The sequence below is a fragment of the Monodelphis domestica genome, chromosome 8 (assembly GCF_027887165.1).
Source record: "Monodelphis domestica isolate mMonDom1 chromosome 8, mMonDom1.pri, whole genome shotgun sequence".
Lineage (NCBI taxonomy): Eukaryota > Metazoa > Chordata > Mammalia > Didelphimorphia > Didelphidae > Monodelphis > Monodelphis domestica.
The window spans coordinates 84,446,542-84,466,184 of record NC_077234.1 but is presented as its reverse complement, the minus strand read 5'-3'; the positions used below and the strand labels follow the sequence as shown (position 1 = coordinate 84,466,184).

Sequence of the window (19,643 nt, the reverse complement as noted above, 5' to 3'; positions counted from 1 at the left end):
ACATCAATAAGATTACCAATCCACAAAATATTTGAGTTCATACTTAATAAATATTTGTACTTGACAAAATTATGTACTTGATAAGAATAAGCAAGCATACACATAAAAAAAAAAAACAAAAGGATTAAACAAGTTGTAAACTTTGGGCTTACTCTCTTGATTTGCACTATTAATGGCAGATTGGGTTCCCAGAGCAAAGGAATTGCTCCCTTCAGATTTCTAAGAACAAACCCTAAGGATTGAGGATGTATTTCTCTGATGCTAATGGTCATGAGACCCCATCAAGTGTCTGCTCCTTAATTTTATTCATCTAGTTCATTTTTCCCCAGTATCATGTAACTAGTGATTCTCTCTTCCTCATCAACTTATCCATGGACTTTGCTATAAAATCAATGCTAATGAATTAGCTTTTATAAAGAGATATTTGCTGAGAAGACATAATAAGATCTAAAACATAAAAATCCTCTGAAATCAAGAACACTCTACCACCTCTTATCCCTAGTGAGAGCATACTCAAGCATAAAATGGCTGCTTTGCCATAGACTCTAGTTGCTGGACTTATTATTCTTCCAAGTTTAAAGTGACTTAAAGATAGTTCTTGCCCTCAAGGACCTTACATTCAAGTAGGGAAGACAGTATTGGGGGACGTGGGGTGGGGGTGGGAAAGAAGCTTGTAAGACAGATATCCTTAGAGTAGGAGTTTATTTACTCTCACCAAACTCACTTCTAGCCATGGCTGATGGTGCAGTAGTAACAATGTGTTTCTACAGGGTATATAACCTTACAGCTGTGATGTTAATTCACTCACTGCTGGCCTGACTTGGCTGCTGAGGTTAGTGGCAGACATTTTATAAACTCTAGTTACTGGAATTCTGATTATTCTTCCAACCTTTTGAAGGTCACAAGTAAGTTTTAGAAGTAGCCTCTTCCATCTCAATACCCATTTACCTAAGATAGAGAAAGGAGGAACATGATAGAGACAAAGAAACAAGAGACACTATGTATTCATGACCACATGGTAGCTCGTGTGGGTAGATGAAAACAGAAGTTTTTCTTCCTCATTCAAAAGCTGCCAGAGAGAGGTCAAAAAAAAATTTTTTTTTGTAGTCTTTATATGCATTCAATACTGGCTCAGCAGACAATTAAAAGGCTTTTCAACACCATACAATAAATAGGAAACAATCCAAGAATACCCGCACACGCCCTGAATCCAGGAATGGCACATTTATTACATCATGAATATCCAGAAACATTCACCAAGTTTCCACTCTTATTATTCCAAGCAGACAGAGCAGACTGGATATTCTCCAAGGAATGGGTGCTCATTCAAACCACTCTCCTTTATGTATATAAAACCATGAACCTCTAACCTCTAAAAGCAGCCTTTTCCAGGCTCCCTGGCTACTAGTAGAGCTTCTACTCTGGGGATATCTTCTATCTATACTGACCATCTTATATGGCCCTTTTTATTCACATGCTACTTTCCCCATTATAATGTAAGTTTTTTGAGACTCAGAACTTTTTTTTAGCTTTCTTTATATGCCTAATACTTAGCTCAGTCCCTGGCCAAAAAAAAAAAAGTATTGCTAAATAAATACTTGCCAGGTCTATAACAAATAGATTATTTTTTAGGTGAGTATAAGTAACAAGATTTTGAAGTTCATACCTAAATTACCTAAAATTGAGATATCCATGTGGAGAATGGCAGGGATCAGCTTTTAGGAAAAGGCATTCTCCATTCTCCTACCACATGAGTGGGAGCAGCTTCTTCCACTGTATAACTGGAGTAGGCTGCATCTTTAAAAACTATCAGACTGAGCCAGTCTCACTCTTTTCCAGCAGCATCCATGAGTTGAAGGTCCTGTTCACCCATAGCACAAGTGTCATAGACTAAGCTAGCTACCTTTTCTCTTTTTTCAGGCTCAAAGGCCTCAAGAAATGGGCTTGGGGGTTTTGGCTTGCTTTGTTGTCCTTTTTAAGTTCTAGGCAAAGAAGGCAGAATGCCTAGATTGGGAAGCCCACCGGGATGACAATTCTGGAGCCAAGATTCTAGACTGGATATCACTAAAAGCCCAGCAGAGAACCCTGGAGAAACCAGAGGACTTGTAACATGGTGAGACCAATTTTGGGAATTGAGTAAAGCTGTCAACTTAATTCCTCTTCATTCCCCAGAGATTGAGGTTGCTGTGTCAGGGAGGATTATGTCCCTGGATATTGGGGTAAGGTTGTTCTTGCTATACCTTTAATGTAAATATTCCTTTGAGAGAGCTAATCTGACTGTTAAGTGACTAAATGGAACTGGAGTGCAGGGAATCCCTAAAATAAGTCCCCAAACATTTATTAAACACATCATACATGACAGGTACAGAGCTAAACTGAGAATACAAATACTAGAAAGATACTCCTTAAACTCAAGGGGTTTATAATCTAATGGGAAAGACAATACACAAAAAGAACCTGAAAAGGGATATGGGAGCACCAGAAGGTGCAGGAATTGCAGGGACAGAATATTTGTGCAGTTAAAACCAAAGCAGAACAACTAATGATAAGTGAAGTTGGTGGGAAAATTCTGAATTCACCCTAAAGGGAGTGCTTGGGAGGAGTTCATTGCTCTGCCTTCCAGCCTTTAATCAAAGGGGAGAGGCAACTGTGGAGCTGAAGAGGTGTTATATATCAAATTAGGACAGGGGGGTGGCTCAGTGAATAGAGAACCAGGCCTGGAAACAGATCTTGAGTTCAAATTTGGCCTCAGAAGCTTCTTAGCTGTGTGACTGTTGGCAAATCACTTAACCCCAATTGCTTAGCCTTTACCTCTTGCAGCCTGGGAGCCAATACTTAGTATCAATTTTAAGACAGAAGGTCTTTAAAAAAAATTTTTTTTTTAAATACTGAATCAAGATAATGACATTTTAAGTGACAAATTTATCCTGGGGGAAGCATGGAACCCGAGTGCAAAGAATTCCTAAAATTAGGGAAATACCATTGTTGGGGGGGAAGAGGGTGGGGCTTGAGTCAATGACAGAGAGATTAGACATCCCCATATAGTTTAAGAGGTGTGTGGGTATGTTAAATGTAAAATATTGGGCCTTCAAGCAGAGTAGGGTAGGGTTAACACTGTTGCACATATATCAAATACTGTAGTGCCAGTTTGTATCTCCTTCTGAACTTCTTTCTCTCTTGATTATTTTAAAAAATGTTTTACTTAAGAATTCTATTCTTTTTTTACTTTGTATCTCCATCACAAGCCTTCACTCACCCCAACTCTTTACAAATAACAAAAAGTTCTCCCTTGTAACAAATAAGTGTAATCAAGCAAAATAATGAGGAATGATTTTTGTTGAAAATGGTGCCAGGATTAAAAATTAAGAAAGATTAGGAGGATGCAAAATGATTTGGGGGAAAAGGAAAGTTCTGATATCAGAGAGACAGGGTAAGAGAGTTGCTAGTAGAAGAAAAAAATAGATCTCAGATGTTCTTAAGGAAAAATTGACAGGAATGTGGTGATTCACTACATATGAGAGATGAAGATGGATGAGTCAGTGACCATTCCAAGGCCTCAAGTACAGGTGTTTCAGGTGTCATTGACACAGAAAGGGAAGTTAGGGGAAGTGGTAAGATTAATTTTGAATATACAAGAGGACATTATATACAGGAATAAAAATATTGTTTGAAGAATGACTTGAGTGTCCACCTTCAGAGAAAGAACTGATAAATCAAAATAAGCAAGACAGAGTTTACATATAGATAACTTAGTTTATTATATTATTTATATTTTATATTTCATCATTTATCATCAAATATATATTTAAATATATATTTGTCAAATGATACCTTATCTGGTGTGGGGAGGGAGGAAATTACCTGGGAATTTTAATATAACAAATGCATAAATTTTTAAATTAGGAACTTTTTTTGGAATATATTTGATTTGAGATATAGTTGAGAGACATCCAAAAAGAAAGTGCTCACAGGGATTTGGAGATCTGGTCTAGTTTAGATGAGATGGTAAGTCTGGAGACAGGTTTCTGGAAGTGACCCGTATCAAGAAAATAATTGAAACCATGAACCTGAAGAAGTTCTTAATCAGTTATCAAGCATTTAAGTGCCTTGTATCTGGTATTGGGGATACAATCAATCAGTCAATCAACAAGCACTTACTAAGTTTACTATGTGCCAGGTGTTCCCTGACCATAGGATACTATTGGATCAGGGGTGGGAGAACAAATACAAAATATATATGGATATGGATATATAAGTACATACATATATGTACATATATGTGTACAGACATATAAAAACTCATATACCCATAACTTGGGGATGAGCAGTAGCAATTTGGAGGGCATGGAATGGCTTCATGTAGAAAATGGGATATGAGCTGGAAAAAAGGAAACAAGGGATACTAAGAGGCAGAAGTGAGGGAAAAAATGCATTCCAAGCATGGGAAGATAGTCTGTTGGAGCATTATGTAGAAGAAATAATAAGACAGCCACTTTGGTCAGACTTGAGAATATAGGAAGGTGAATAACATACAAAGATGGAAGGTTAAATTGGAGCCAGGTGGTAAAGGTCTTTCTTTACAAACCAAAGAGAGGAAGGGCAGCTAAGACTCTCAGTGGTTAGAGAGCTAATCCTGGGCTCAAATCTGAATCACTTAATTCCAGTTGTCTAACCCTTAACTGCTTTTCTGCCTTGGAACCAGTATCAATTCTAAGACAGAATGTAACGGTTGGTTGGTTGGTTTTTTAAAGCCAAAGAAAGTTTATATTTGATACTAGAGGCAATAAAGAACCTTTCAAATTTAACGAGTAGAGAATGACATGGTCTAGAAAAATCACTTTAGTAACTGAGTTGAGAATAGATCGGAGAAGATACTTGGCACAGGAAGACCACTCTCAGAAGAGAGTGTAAAGACCTAAGGACAAAGGACTTTAGGGACTACCACAGAAGGGTAAAAGAGGAAAATATAAAAGAATGGATTAGAGAACTGGGGAGGGAACCAGGAATGCATTTTCTTGGAAGTTGACAGAGAACGTCAAAGTTTTTAATAACAAATATTTTCAGAGAAAACAACTGGGAAAAGGCATTAGATTTTACAAAAAGGTCTTTAGGAATAACTTCAGTAGAATGGTAAGGATATAAGGGGATGGTGTGTTGAAGAACAAATAGGGTATTAAATAGAGCTCTAGTGAAATTGATCAAGGAGGGAATAAATGAGAAATAGGTTTAGAGATTTAGAAAAGTTGTGATTATGCAAGAGTGGAAAGGATTCTTAGGGACACCCCCATCTTATTGCCAATTAAGCAACAAATATTTATTAAGCACCTATAATTTTGGAGGAAATCTGCATAATGCTGGGAATATAACTGGCATTTATAGAGTATTTATAGGTTTGCAAAGTACTCTATGAACATTATTTTGTTTGATTCTCACAAATCTAAGAATAAAAGATAATCCTATCCCCACTTAACAGATGAGGAAACTGAGGCTGACTAGTCACTTGACATGGATTACACAGCTAATTCATTAAGTACCCAAGGTTGTATTTAAATCCAGGCCTTTCTGATCCCAGGTCTAACACTGTATTCATTGTACCATATTGTTTCCTCAATGGCAAAAGTGAAAGTTATATTCCAAACATGTATATGTGCAAGTATATACACAGGAAATCTGAGCTGATAAAAGACTTAAAAAAAAAACTTTTACCTTCCATCTTAGAATCAATACTGTATATCAGTACAACTTGTAGAATTCTGAACATGCCCTTATTCATTATTTACTACACAAGATACTTTAGGGAATTTCTTTTTGTGAAATCTAGCCTGGTTAAACTGAAGCACTCCCCAGTGGGAGAGTCCTTTTAATCTGTATTATCAAGTATATATCCTTATACTTTTTCTGATTTGTTTTGCTATGGATTTGGATAAATAAATCTTTGCTACTTATATGTTTCTTGTGAAACTTGCTTTTGGTGGGACTAAAGTCAAGCCCTGGATATAAAACTTGTGGGTTTCCCCCTTAAGAAATTAGCATCTGGAACTTAGTTTGAATCTGAAAACTATATCCTCTATATTAATAATATTTAAGTAGGGAATGTAAAATATAATTCTATCCTGTATACTAGTCTGTATGAGGAGATGAGAGTGGCCAGCCTCTGGCCCTTACCTTCACCTGGATGGCATTAAAACCTCCCTTGGAGAGAGGTAGAGGCAAAAGAATTGAGATGTTTATTCTGACCTTCAGGTGAGACACTTAAACACACACACTACATATGGGAGTTAGACACACTACATAAAAAATATAAACAAAATGAATATACGATGATGAGCATGAGTAGCTCTGAGATGAGGCTCAGCTTCATGTGCAGAAGATGGCAGGAATTATGGATTTAAAGAAAACCAGAGATTTCAAAATGAGGAAAAGTGGGGGCAGGGGATGCCCTGTCTGTCAAAAATTAAAGAAGGAAGCTGCACTGACAATGAAGCAAGCAATCTTCATCAGCTGAGATAAGAGGAAAACCAAATTAAAAGCTGTGTTCTATTCAGAGAATATCATTAGTTCAACTTCTAAGCACTCCAAACCATCATCTCCACCGGTCCAAGAGATGCTGGCTGCTGGATCCAGGTCAACCCCAACCGAACAAAGCAGTTTTCCATCTCGGACAGAGGATCCTTGCTCAGCCTTCGTAGATTCTCCATCCTAAATCCCCGGGTGTGTGGATTCCAGCAAGTTCACCACCAAGTGGAGATCAGACACGTGGTTGGGGGGGGGGGGGGCGCAGGGTTACCAACCAGGATGGGAGAGAGACTGTGGTTGAAAACCTTCAGCTCCTCTGCTTCGGTCCAAACCCCACCCATGGAGCCCCCAAAGGGCCAGTGCCCATTCCAGAGGCTACCAGTGCAATTCGATGTTTGAATGTTCCCGGGGTTTCCCGGAGGAGAGCTGTGAGTCCATGCCGACAGCTGTGTGTCCCTCCGCCAGGGTCGGTTGGCCAGAACTGCCCTAGAGTCCGCCGCTTTTTATTCGTGGGAAAGACTTGGGGTGAGGGAGGAAGGTCGCCTTAATAAACCCAAAGCCTCGAAGGCATTCCTCCTTTCTACCACTTCTTCGGCCCTCCGACTGACAAACAGATGTTCCTTCCCTCCCAGGGAAAACAGAGCCGGCGGCATTACCGCTGTTAATACTACCTCGTTCCTGCCTCCCCTCCCCCGTCCCAGCCTCTTCGTCTCGGCCCGTGGGCTCCCGAAGCAACTCGGCAAGTTCCGCCTCCAAAGCCGCGAGGCGGGGCCATTCGGGCGTCTCCGGCCGAGTTCGGGCGTTTCCGTGCGCGGCCGCCGCTGCGCACTCGGCACTGGGCGGCGCTGGCTGGCTCCCTGGCTGCGGCTCCTCAGTCGGCGGCGGCTGCTGCTGCCTGTGGCCCGGGCGGCTGGGAGAAGCGGAGTGTTGGTGAGTGACGCGGCGGAGGTGTAGTTTGACGCGGTGTGTTACGTGGGGGAGAGAATAAAACTCCAGCGAGATCCGGGCCGCGAACGAAAGCAGTGACGGAGGAGCCAGTACCACCGGTAAGAGGAGCAGGAGGAGGAGGCAGGAGCCCGAGAGAGCCGGGGGGACGGAGGGGGGACAGGGAGGCGCCGGACACCCGCGCTCGGGGCCTTCCCCTCGCAGGAGGGGCCGCGTTAAAGATGGAGCCTCCGCCCGAGCCCGACCACATCGCCGCCGCTCTCAGCGAACAAAGAATAATGGCGGCGGACTGGAGCCAGCGGCGGCCGGGGCGGCAGCGACTCTGCCTGCAGCCAGCGGCGGCGCTCCTGGCGGGGGGCAAGCTGGCGGGCGGGGGGCCGGGGGCACCCAGCGAGGGGCGCGGCGGGGGAGGGGGTGGCGGGAACGGGACCCCCGCATCCCTGCGGTCCCGGCGCGCCGCGGAGGGGTGAGGGGCGTCCGCGGCGGGGAGCCGGAGCCCTACTTCTCCCGCTGGGGGGAGGGGGAGATGTGCGGGGAAACAACCGCCGAGCCCCCCCGTGGAGCCCCCCTCCCCCTCTCCCTCCCCCTCTGTTCCCCACCCCGTGCACTCCTCGCCAGGTTCTTCTCCTGCTCCGCCGGGTCAGAGCGAAAGAAGCGGTTCAGGGCCGGGGAGTTTTTGTTGTTTTTATCCTTATAAATTTTTTTTTTTTTGAGGAGCGAGGAAAAGGAAGTTTGGGGGACAGAAAGTGTTGGCGAAGGGGTTTGCTTCCCGATAAATCCCTCTACCACTCCAATTTCGGGGGGGGGGGGACACAAAAAAAGGCAACGTTTAACCCACTGTCTTTTCTCTTTGGTCTTTTGTGCAATAAAGTTCCAAACCAAAGGCTTTTTTCGTATCGTATTTTTATTGCTGCACTTATTTTTCCCACCCTATACCCATCTATCCCCTTTGGGAAAATTGTGGGGGTTGTTTTCTGCGCAGTTGTGATGAGGGTTAATGTTGCAGTTCGTTTATGTTGACTTTCCCTCCTTTTTAAGAAGAGAAGAAGAGAGGGGGTAAAAACTAACCCGGGGTTCACAGACCTACCTCTTTCTTTCTCTCTTTTTAAATAACCAAGAAACTCTTTTTAGTGTCTTTTATTTTTTAATTATTAAAACTATCTTGTGAAAGGGAAGCCAGGACTCAGTTTCAGGTTTAACATTTTTGGAGTTAAAAGTCACTTGCACAGTTTCATTTTGAAACTTGTCTTAAAAAAAAAAAAAAGAACGTTTTTCTGAGCCTTTATGGGGGTGACGAATATCACTGTTTCTTCCCAACCTGCATATTTTGAGATCTAGACCCTTATCCACATCCCCTTGAACCCCCCAATTCATATTCTTGACAAAACTTAACTGTCAGAAGTGTAGCAACATAGTAAAACCATGAAGTTGTGGGGGAGGGAAGTTAACAATTGTTTATTTCTAACTGTAGCACAAGTAACCTTCATCGTGAAGTAAAAGGCAACTTTTGTTTACACATTTTTTCTTTATTGTGTGTTTATTTCCCTCTACTGAACATAACAACCATGGAGTAAAAGACAACTTTTGTTTACACATTTTAGTTTCTCTTAATTGAGGGCGGGAAAAAGTGTCTTTAAGTTCTTTCGCACATTCTGAGATAGAAAAGGGGAAATATTGCAACTTGGAGTATGAGCCTTTTCAGTTTACCTGAACTTCATTAAGTTAGAATTTTAGATGAGAATATTTACAAGGAAACTTTTAACATGTTTTTAGAAAATTCTTGGCTAACCGAAATTAAATTTTTTTCTATATACAACATAGGTTTCTTGATTTAAAATTGTCTTCCTTAGCCTTATGTATCTGGTGGGGGAAAAAATGTATCCTAAGTCTAATTTTGAGGAGCTATCAAACTTTACTAAAGGCATTTAATTTTTCAAGATAAAAAACTAAATAAAGATCCATATAATAACGGATTTTGGACATTTAGATCTAGCTAGAATGCTAGACTTAAAAGCTATGGTAACTTACAAGTCATTTTTACAAGCCACAGCCTCTGAACCTCAGTTTCCTCATATGTAAAACAGGCAATGATAATATCTGCAAAACCTATCTCACAGGGTTGTTGTGAGAATAAATGAGAATGTATGTAAAATGATTTTTAAATCTTAAAATGCTATACAGAAATCTGATGTTTTATGTTACAGCTAGACAATCCCCCATCCTCATATTTGTGTGTGTGTGTATATATATATATATTTTTTTTTTAATCCATGTTCTCAGTTGCCATCTTTGGAACAATTTATTTCATTATTGGTTTTATTTAAAAGAAACTGCTCCTAAACCATTATAGCACAAAGACACTGTACTATCTGACCAACAGATGTTAGTACTTTTTCCCTTGTAGAAACTTGGACTTTTTTTCTTATAGTCCAGCCCTCAAGTACTTTTTAATTTCTTAAATTTGTAGTTCTTGGAATTGTCTAGTTAATATATTTGAATATTCACTTAAAGAAGAGTGCTGATTTGAAATGACAGTATCCTCCTAAGAATTGTTTTTAAAACAATTCATTTCCACCTACTGAATGTCACAAAACAAATGTACTGTAAGTATAAAAGGATGGGGAGAGGGGGAAATGTTTTAATTGGAAGTATTCAAAAGAAATGCATTTAAAACTAAAGATTTACTTAGAGCTTATGCCTTTGGATTTTCCAATAATTTTTCTTAAATCTGTATTTAGGGATTATATACTATTAGGAATTTTTTCAGTGTTAAATAAAATTTAGTGATGTGATAATTAACTTAAATATACAGTTTTAATTTTACTATTGGATAGTTCATATACTTGAGGTTGGGATTGACCTTTCTTCAACTTTCTATGATCCTTTCTTTTTGGCATGCTGATTTTGATTAGTTCTGTGTACTTTGAAATGTCATAGCACCTTTGAATAGGTAGAAAACAGTAATTTTAGTGTTCTTTAACAAGGTGTACATTATTTCTGTTTTTGCTTTGGTAAGATAAACCAGTTGCAGAAATAAGTAAAGTTTATCTCTCCATCTCCCAGTTGTATGTTGGAGCACTTATTTCTTTCACACTAAACTAAAATTGACTCTCTTGTAATTTAGATGACATGTATTATTAGGTGTACACATCAAACCAACTATAAATGTGTATTCATATTCTTAGGAAATTACTTCTTTGCACATGTGAAACAAAAGTTCAATTATCTGAAAGATAAGGTTCAAATCTATTATGCACACATAATGAGTGAAAAAAAGTTTAAAAAAATTTTTTTCCTGTCATGTGGACTCCTTGTGATGCCTGTTATAGTTAGTTGTATGCTCCAACATAGCAGTTTTAGGAAATTATGTTCCTAAAATTGGCTTACTTATAGCAGAGAGTACTATTATTCACATATATGTACATCTGAATTTTTAGACATATCCTATAAAAAGATGAGAGGACCTTTTATTAAAAACTTTAAATAGCAGAAAATCCATTGAATTAAAAGAAATTACATTTCATAGAATAGTTAATAATACAGTTATTGTGAGTAGTTCTGGGAAGTTTGGCTATCAACATCTTCCATTCAAATTCATACTATAATAAGCAAAACTGTTTTCCTAAGTAGTTAATATTTTTGGTTGACCTGCTTTTTCTGTGGGACTTTTTTTCTTTCTTTTTTTTTTTACTCTGCCACATAATTCCTGTAGTGGTAAGAAATACTATCATTAAAAGTGCCTCAAACATAGTTTCTCAGCATTTTTATGTTTCATAATCCTTCAGATTGCTCTTGTACTTCAAATTTCTTAATAATTTACAAATATGTGTGGTTTTCAAATTTGGTTCCCAAGTGAATTGAAATTAGCGAATTGAAATTTAGCTACTTTTCATATCTAAAGGTCTACTTTATACAAGATTTTTTCATCCAGGTATGTGTCTTAGAAACCAACTATGTCATGATGCGTATGACTCAATTAAGAAATAAAACCATTTATTCATGTTATACCTTAGGAAACCTGTGAACATTTTTTCAACCCAAGGTATCAAATATTTTGCTTTTTGGGGTCTATTACTAACTTTGTGAAGTTAAAAATTATTTTTATGAATAAATTATAATCAAGAAACAAGAATACATTATATTCTATATTCTAAAAGGTGTAAAACCACTCAATGTGTGTAGCAGAAAGAGTATTGAATATGTGCCTAGAACACCTGAGTTAAAATGTCAATTCTTCTACTTAACAGCTGTGTGACTATGAACGAGTCACACAGAACTCCTTGGGGCCCTTAATTTACTTATTTATAAAATAGATCAGGTTAATTCTTGATGTCTCTTCAGCTCTAAATTCTATGATCCTTTAAGTGCAACTTCCTTAATGCTAGGGCATTTGTACAATGAAATCATGTATTATTGAGAATTAACTCTTATATTTTATATATAGTTTAGCTGATAATCTCTTATATGGTTTTTGTTATCTAAAATGCTACCCACATACTACAGGTGATTTTTTTTTAAGCAAATTATTTTTGCCTGTTGTAACAAATCTGCAAGCACAAACATTTTTTAGGCTTTCCAGTATATATTTAAATAATTTTTCACTGATGGAATCAACCTAGGGCACTGTTTGTGGTCATGATGCTGACTTCATTTAACCTAAAAGAGGACATTATGTAGTCATCTTAATGAGATGAATCAGTCAAAAATTGTTTTATTAAACACCTGCTGACAGGCATGCTAATAGTTAATAGGAATATAAAAGTGAGACAGTTCTCCTTAGAGGCTTTCCATACGAAGAGGACAGTCCAGTTTTCTGATTTCCTTCATGTAGTCTGACCTCTATCCTAAAATATGATCATTGTGTGTGTTAATGCATGCCATTGGTGCCACTTAGCAATGTGAGTCAAATACTAAAAGAACTCCTTCATTCTAGTATTTAACTTTTTTCCCTTTCTACTAGTCCCTTTACAATACCAATGAGCAAGGGCTTTGATATTTAATGTTAGAAAATGGCCTAAGAACTCATCTCCTTTTTATTTTTTGTAAATTTAATAGTATTTAAATAATCCATCAATAGTACTATATTTTTGGCAGAGAGCAATCATCTAGAAAAGTTGACACTTGGTTTTCTTCTTTTTGAATATAATTACTCCATAATTTAGAAATTCAGATAGTATCTATTGTCGGTGTCTAATCAGAGTGGAGAAATAAAATAAGTACTGTAATCATAAATGAGAGTAAGAACATCAGCTCCTTAAAAAACAAAACTCCCTCAAGATCTTAAATTTGATAGAACTATCAAAACCACTTGATTGGATAGGGATTAAAAATGTTTTAGAGAGAAAACCTGTTTTAAGGACAAAGCTTTTGAGCTTTGTCTAAATAGAGCCACTTGGAATCACTTCATATAATCTGGTTCTAGTTGGTGTGTATATCCTTAGGACCAGAAAATACCAGTAGGTAATTTTAGAATTAATTAGAGGGTATAATAGTCAATTATGGACAACTGGATGGCACAGTGGATAGAGTGCCAGGACTAGAGTCAGGAAATCTCATCTTCAGTATAAATCTGACCTCAGACACTTGCCAGCTGTGTGGCCTTGGACATGTCATTTAACTTTATTTGCTTATTGTTTCCTCCATTGTAAAATAAGCTGGAAAAGTAAATGGTAAACCACTCCAAGTGTCTTTACCAATAAAACTCCAAATGGGTTCATGAAGAGTTTGACACAACTGAAAACAAAAATAGTCAACTTTAAGGATCAGTGAAAGGGAAAAGGTTAGTTGGACTATTTAGATTAAATTATTTTTTCAATATTAGGAAAGGAACTTTCACCAAGTTTTATAGTTGCTACCAGAGGTAAAAATAAAACTTTTTCTTAAAGATTCCAAATCTCTGAACACATAGTACTTCTTTGTGTACCCCTTTGATTAAAAAAAAAAAAGGCAAGTCAGCCAAACTAACACATCAATCAAGTGTGACCTAACATGTATTAAATAACTTATGATTCTCTAATAATTTTAAAACAACTTTTGCATTTAATTTGATTCTCGTGTTAGTAAAATGAGACAAGCTAGTACTTTTCCTGTCGTGAATTTTTTTTATAGGCTTTAGAAAGTATGTGTTAGATGCCAAAATTCTAGGTAGTTGTAGAACTGAGGTCTTCTGTCTCCTAGTTTGGTGCTTTTACTTCTCTACAATGTATTTCAGCAATTTTGTTTCATGTGTTAGTGATGTACCTTTTTGTTAGTGTTTGACTTTGTGACAATGTAGCTCTAGCTAAGAAATGTTTGACCTAGACTTAAGCAGTTGTTAACTGTTTTTAATATGGATTATGTGCAACTGGAAGTTTAAAAAGATCTTAAGTTTAAATCACATTTATATTGTATCTTAATTATTTTAAACTACTCATAAGTCATGCTGAAAGGCATTGTTCATTCAGATCTATGTGTACTCTTGAATGAATACTTCTTCCAAAGAAATACCAATTACCTCTAGAAGCAGCCTGACTAATGAACAGAATGCCATATTGACATTAGTAAGACCAGAGTTCAAATCTCCCTTTTGATACTTACTAGCTGTGTGGCCATCAATATGGCCCTTTTCCTCTTTGATCCTCAGACAACTTTACAATATGTATGTTATAGGCTTGGGCATAGTGTGGCTTGAGTCATATGACCTGGGTTCAAATCTTCTTATATTTACTTTCTACTGTTGTTCATGTTCCTGGAGGAAGGCAGCAAGGGGTCCATGACTTCCATCCCTCCCCCAACCTACCCCAGAGAAGACTTCCACTTTTTATTCCACTTCCACGATGTGCAGCCTCAGATGAGAAGAGTAACTTAACATCTCCTGCAACCTGTGTTCCAAGAAAAGTAGTCATGACCTAGGTTGACTTCCATCTGCAGTAATGAGGGACAACATCTATCTCCTGCCAACCTGATGTCCTGCCTCCTGCAGTGAGAAGAGCCTCAGGATTCAAAGAGGTGTGACCTTCTCTCTGACCTGGAGCCTTGTATCTCCTATTACAGCAGTCACTGGGGATCGAGACTTCATTCCCCTGCTCTGCTGTCTTTTGCCTGCTCTTCAGCTTTCAGAGGGGAGAGGAAAAGTTAGTTCCATTTTACTAAATGCTTTACATCTGGTGCCTGTGTGTCTCTTGCTTGGTCTTCATTCTCTAGGAAGAGGAGTGACACTACCAAATGTTTAACATACACTTAGTTATAGCCCACACCTCTCAAGAGATATAGGTCCTCATCCAAACCCCTTTCTCCACCAGCTTATTCCCATCCACTCTCACATTTATTTTCCATCTCTCGTTTGTCTGAATCCTTCTTTACTACCTACAAACATGTCCTTATCTACCCCATTCTTAGAAAATCCTCACTTGATCCTTCTATTCCTGCTAATGATCATCGTAATTGCTTGTCCTTCAGGGCTAAATTCCTTGAGGAGGCCATCTACGTAGATACCACCCTTCTAAAGTAAAAAAAGTAAGATCGAGCATTAGTGACACTGACTGCTGGTACATCATTACACATTACATAGAATGCATGCCTGATGGTGTATGCCTATAATCCTTTCTGTCACTGAAACTCAAGCTGATGGATCTGTTGAGCTTTGGTGGGACTTGGCCAATCTGGGATGGGTCCAGGTCAAAGTGCCAAAGTAGTTTCAGGCCTGTCTAACCCCTGCACTTCCAGCCAATTGGAGACAAAAGACTTCACATGGAACCACACGGATGCAAATTACATAGACCCCTGACAAGTCGTCTTAACATTTTAGCATCTGTTTTTTTGGTGCCAAGACTGGCAATAACAGTTAAAATGTTTTTATTTGCATTATATGTATAATAAGATGTAAGCTTCTTGAGTATAAGAACTATTTCATTTTTGTCTTTGTATACACAGTGCCTGGCACACACATAGGTGCTTAATTATTACAGTTGTGCAGGTTTTACCACATGTATCAGTCTATGCATATCTTCCTATAGAAAGAGACATTTATAGTTGATTGGATAGGGAATAAAAATGTTTTAGAGAGAAAGCCTGTTTTAATGACAAAGCTTTTGGGATTGTTGCCATTTTATTGACTCTTAAGCCAGTCTTCTGAATTCTGCCCACTACAGACTAAGCCTTCTACTTGGTACAGTGGAAAGAGAAATTGTTTGGAGTCAGAGGACCTGAATTCAAATCCCAGTTATATAATTTTATCATTCTTATATACTCTCATGAAACTTGTAAGGTATATGCTACCATAGAACTTATGATGTCAATTCACTTTTATATATTGCTGGGTAGCTTAAAAAATATTTTCTTTACAAAAATTGCATGAAGTAACACTCAGCAAGCATTTAAGTGCCTACTAAGTGCCAGGCATACTGTGCTAAATGCTAGGGATAAAATGATGGTGAAAATGGTTTTGTGAGGGATTTTTCCCCCTCAAGGGGAAATAGTAGAGACAATGGGTATGTAAATATGTATATGAAAAATGTATACACAAGACCAATACAAACACTATTATCCCCATTTTAAAGACCAGCATACAGAATTTAAACCTGGGAAGAGGATCTGTAGAGTTCTAAGTTATTAAGATAATGAACCATAAAGTGACTTACAGTGACAGCTAGTGGAGCTTAGAACTCCAATTTGGTATTCTGTCTGCTGTTTGTTGCTATGCTGCATTGTTGCCTGGTGGATTTTTAAAAGTCAAGAAACAAGTCTAGAGTATGTTTTCTGTGAAATTATACTGTTTAATAAAAGTTAATATATTTTTACTAATAATACCAAAAATGCCTAAAGTTATTCTGATTTTATAAATTGTTTGGTCAGAATAACTATTAAAGGATAATTTTTTTAAGTTTAATTTCATTTATTTTATTATACCCATATTCCTATAGACTAGTTTAAAAAATGCTTTGAGCTGGCAAATTGTTGTCACCTATATGTAAAAACACTTCCATAATCTTTAGTGTGTCATTGGTAAGTCAGGTCAGTAATATGCCTTGAATAATGGAGACATGTATTTAAATTTCAGATTGAAATCATAAAACTGGATTAAACAGTTTTTTAACTTCAACAATTTGATGTACTTGCCATATTATCCATATATTTTTAAGCTTCATTTTGATCAATTTAGAAAAATATCACACCTTTTATGACATGAAATTCAAAACATAAGCTTTCTCTGCTTGAATAGAAATGTTCTCTATTTCACATTTCCGGTAGCTCAAATGTTTCATTGTTAGCCTTATCTTTGCCTCTGAAATATGAAAACATAATGATTAATAAAGTAATGAAAGTTAAGCTACCAGGACCCTCTGTAGGTTAAAAGCAAGAATCCTCAGTTTCCTGATGAAGTCAAGAATATAGATTATTTGACAATGTTTTTATACTCCCAACTTTTTTTAGACTTAATTTCTCCAAAACATCTCCCCATCCTACCACCACTCTCCATTTTTATTAGCAATAAACAACATGTAGGAAAAGGGGTTAATTAATTTTATGGGTTATCTAGGACCAATTCTCTTTTAAATTGATTCTGCCCCCCACCCCCAGTTGTTATGATCTTGGATTACTTCCTCTTTCTGTTCAGCATGCACTTAAAAAAGCCCAGCTAATTCTATTAAGATAACACTAAGGTAAAATAAACTTAATAATATTCACTCTAATTGGAGGCAATACAAAAACCTCTATAGCCAGGTGAGACCCCTGGATAATTAGTTTTGACTATAGCACAAATTGCTTTGAGTTTACACAAGTCACTGACCAATTGCTGTTTTCTTACCTTTAAAATGGAAGTAATAAGGCATATCCTACTTACCTCATAAGCTATGAATGAGACAGTGTGTTTATGTTAATAGGACCACTGACAGAGTAAAAAGAACACTTGGCAGTTTCAACTGATTTCTCTCCTAGCTACATCACTTTCTAACTATTCAAGTCTCTCATCTTTTTGAGCCTCCATTACTTCATATGTAAGAAAAGAATGATTCTGTGGTAAGAAAATATGTATGAATATACTTTTTTAAATTGTGGAACATTTTACATTAATAAAAGAAAGTATTATGCCATACCTGTGATAGATTAATAAAGTGAGGTGACACCTTTTAGGCAATTTAGTTCAATTCCCCTCATTTTGGTGATGAGAAGACAGGCCTAGATGACTTGTCCAGAAAGACAGCTAGTTTAATCTCAGAGCTCTTGATTATTTCAATTCTGGGGTTTTTGCATTGCTTCTCAAGGAAACCAATATTCTTTTTCATTTTTCTAGAACCATTTTGTAAGAAACTAAGGGGAAAAGTATCTTTTTTTTTCCAAAACTAAATTCTAAAGTTTGCTATTAAATCCCATGGAACAAATTTATTGGTTTTTGGTCTATGTAGTATAGTAATTCTATAACTACTTAAGTCCAGTAGTACTTTTTTGATGGATTAATTATTAATTTTGCTAGAGCTAGTAATTCTTAATTTGAAGAAAACTATACTTTTTTGTGGATATAGAAGTTGCTTTTCTAAAAGTAGCTATACTTGCTATTTAGTATGCATGTAACATGGGTTTTTTTTTATGTACTTTACCTCCTTTCAGAATCCACTAAAAAATATTGGACATCTAGATGACAAAATGAAACTAGATTCTCTTCTATATTTAGGAGCCATAGCTAAAGTTCATAGGTACCCATCTTCATTATTTTTTATAATCATTTGTCCAATTTTGTATTCTATATGTTCATAAAGTTCAAATTATTTTACAAAGACTGATTAAAATGAACATTCCTTGTAAATTATCATATTATTGATAAATATCAACTATGATACAAAGATAAAAATGGCATAATCCCTGTTATCAAGAAGCATTCTATCAAGATAATTAAAATATATAAAATTAACACATGAGGGAGTACACTAGTAACAAAAAGACTTATAAAAGGCTTTAGGTAGAAGGTGGCACTTAAGCAGAGTTTAGCATTCAGAGGCAAAAGTGGACAAAGAATACATTTCAGTTATAGGCGACAGCCAATACAGAGACTCAAACTATAGAGTGTCATGTGTGAGGAACAAGAAGGCCAATTTAGCTAGATTGCAAGATGGGAAATAATGAATAAGATAGATTGAGGCCAAGTTGAAAGGGCTTTAAAAGCTAAGCAGAGGTGCTTCTATTTGAACATAAAGGCAATTAGGGAGCCATTGGAGTTTACTGAGTAGGGGAGTAGCATAGTCACTCCTGAACTTGTGGGAAAGTGGATAGATAAGTTGAAAAATGAATTGGCAAAGGGAGAGATTTGAAAGTAAGGAGGCTAATTAGTTATTATAGTGGTTCAGGTAAGAGGTGATGAGGGCCTGAACCTGTGGTGTACCTGTAGGAACACAGTTGCTAGAGAGATTGTGAAGACAGATATTACAAGATGGGCAACCAATGAGCCAATGAGCTATATGGAGTGAGAGTCATGGGTTTGAGGACAATATTGAGTGAAATGAGGAGAATGAAAGAATGACAGAAATAAGGAATTCAGACAATGGTGGGTTCTGGAGAAAGCTAATGTTTCCGTGTTTGAAACTTGGAGCTTGAAATATGTATGGGACATCCAATTTGAAATATGCAATAGTATTTTCAGTGTTATCTGTGCAAATAATGCCCAGAAGAGAATAGAGCTGGATGTATAGATTTAGGAAATAACTACATAAAGATAGTAATCATAGAAACTGTCAGAACAACCAAATGAATGAATAGAAGAGGTCTTAGACATACCCTGGCAGGTATATGCCCACAGTTAAGGGCTATGATATGGACCATGAGCCAACAGAGACACTGAGGAGTAATCAGTCAGATAAATAAGAAGAGAATCAAGCAAAAATGTAGGAGGAGCGTGTGCAAGAGAGAGTAGTCATTAGTTTCAAATGCTGTTGAGGAACCAAAGGATGAGGACTGAGAAAAGGCCATCTGATTTAACAATCAAAGGACCATTGGTAATCTTGAAAGCAGTTTCAGTTGAGTAAACAAGGTCAGAAGCCAGATTGTCATGGGTTGAGAAGTAAGTGAGAGGAAAGGAAGTAGGGGGGAGGGGGGAAATTGGCTATGATATAGGAGAAATAAGATCATTAGAAGGGAATGGTAGGGTCTACTAAGGATGATACAAAGATTCATCCCTTTTGTAGATGACATGGAAGGAACCAGCAGATCAG

General features: G+C 37.4%; 1 protein-coding gene across 4 annotated transcripts in view; it reads left to right on the top strand.

Annotated features, from left to right (window-relative positions):
* Positions 1–7,425: 7,425 nt before the first annotated feature.
* Positions 7,426–19,643, top strand: part of CREB1 (cAMP responsive element binding protein 1) — a 100,370-nt gene continuing 88,152 nt past the window's right edge. For all 4 annotated transcript variants that reach the window (XR_008913938.1, XM_007501848.3, XM_056807187.1 and 1 more), the window contains exon 1: positions 7,426–7,562. The gene's annotated coding sequence lies outside the window, so the exon portion shown is untranslated. The remainder of the gene's footprint in view (positions 7,563–19,643) is intronic.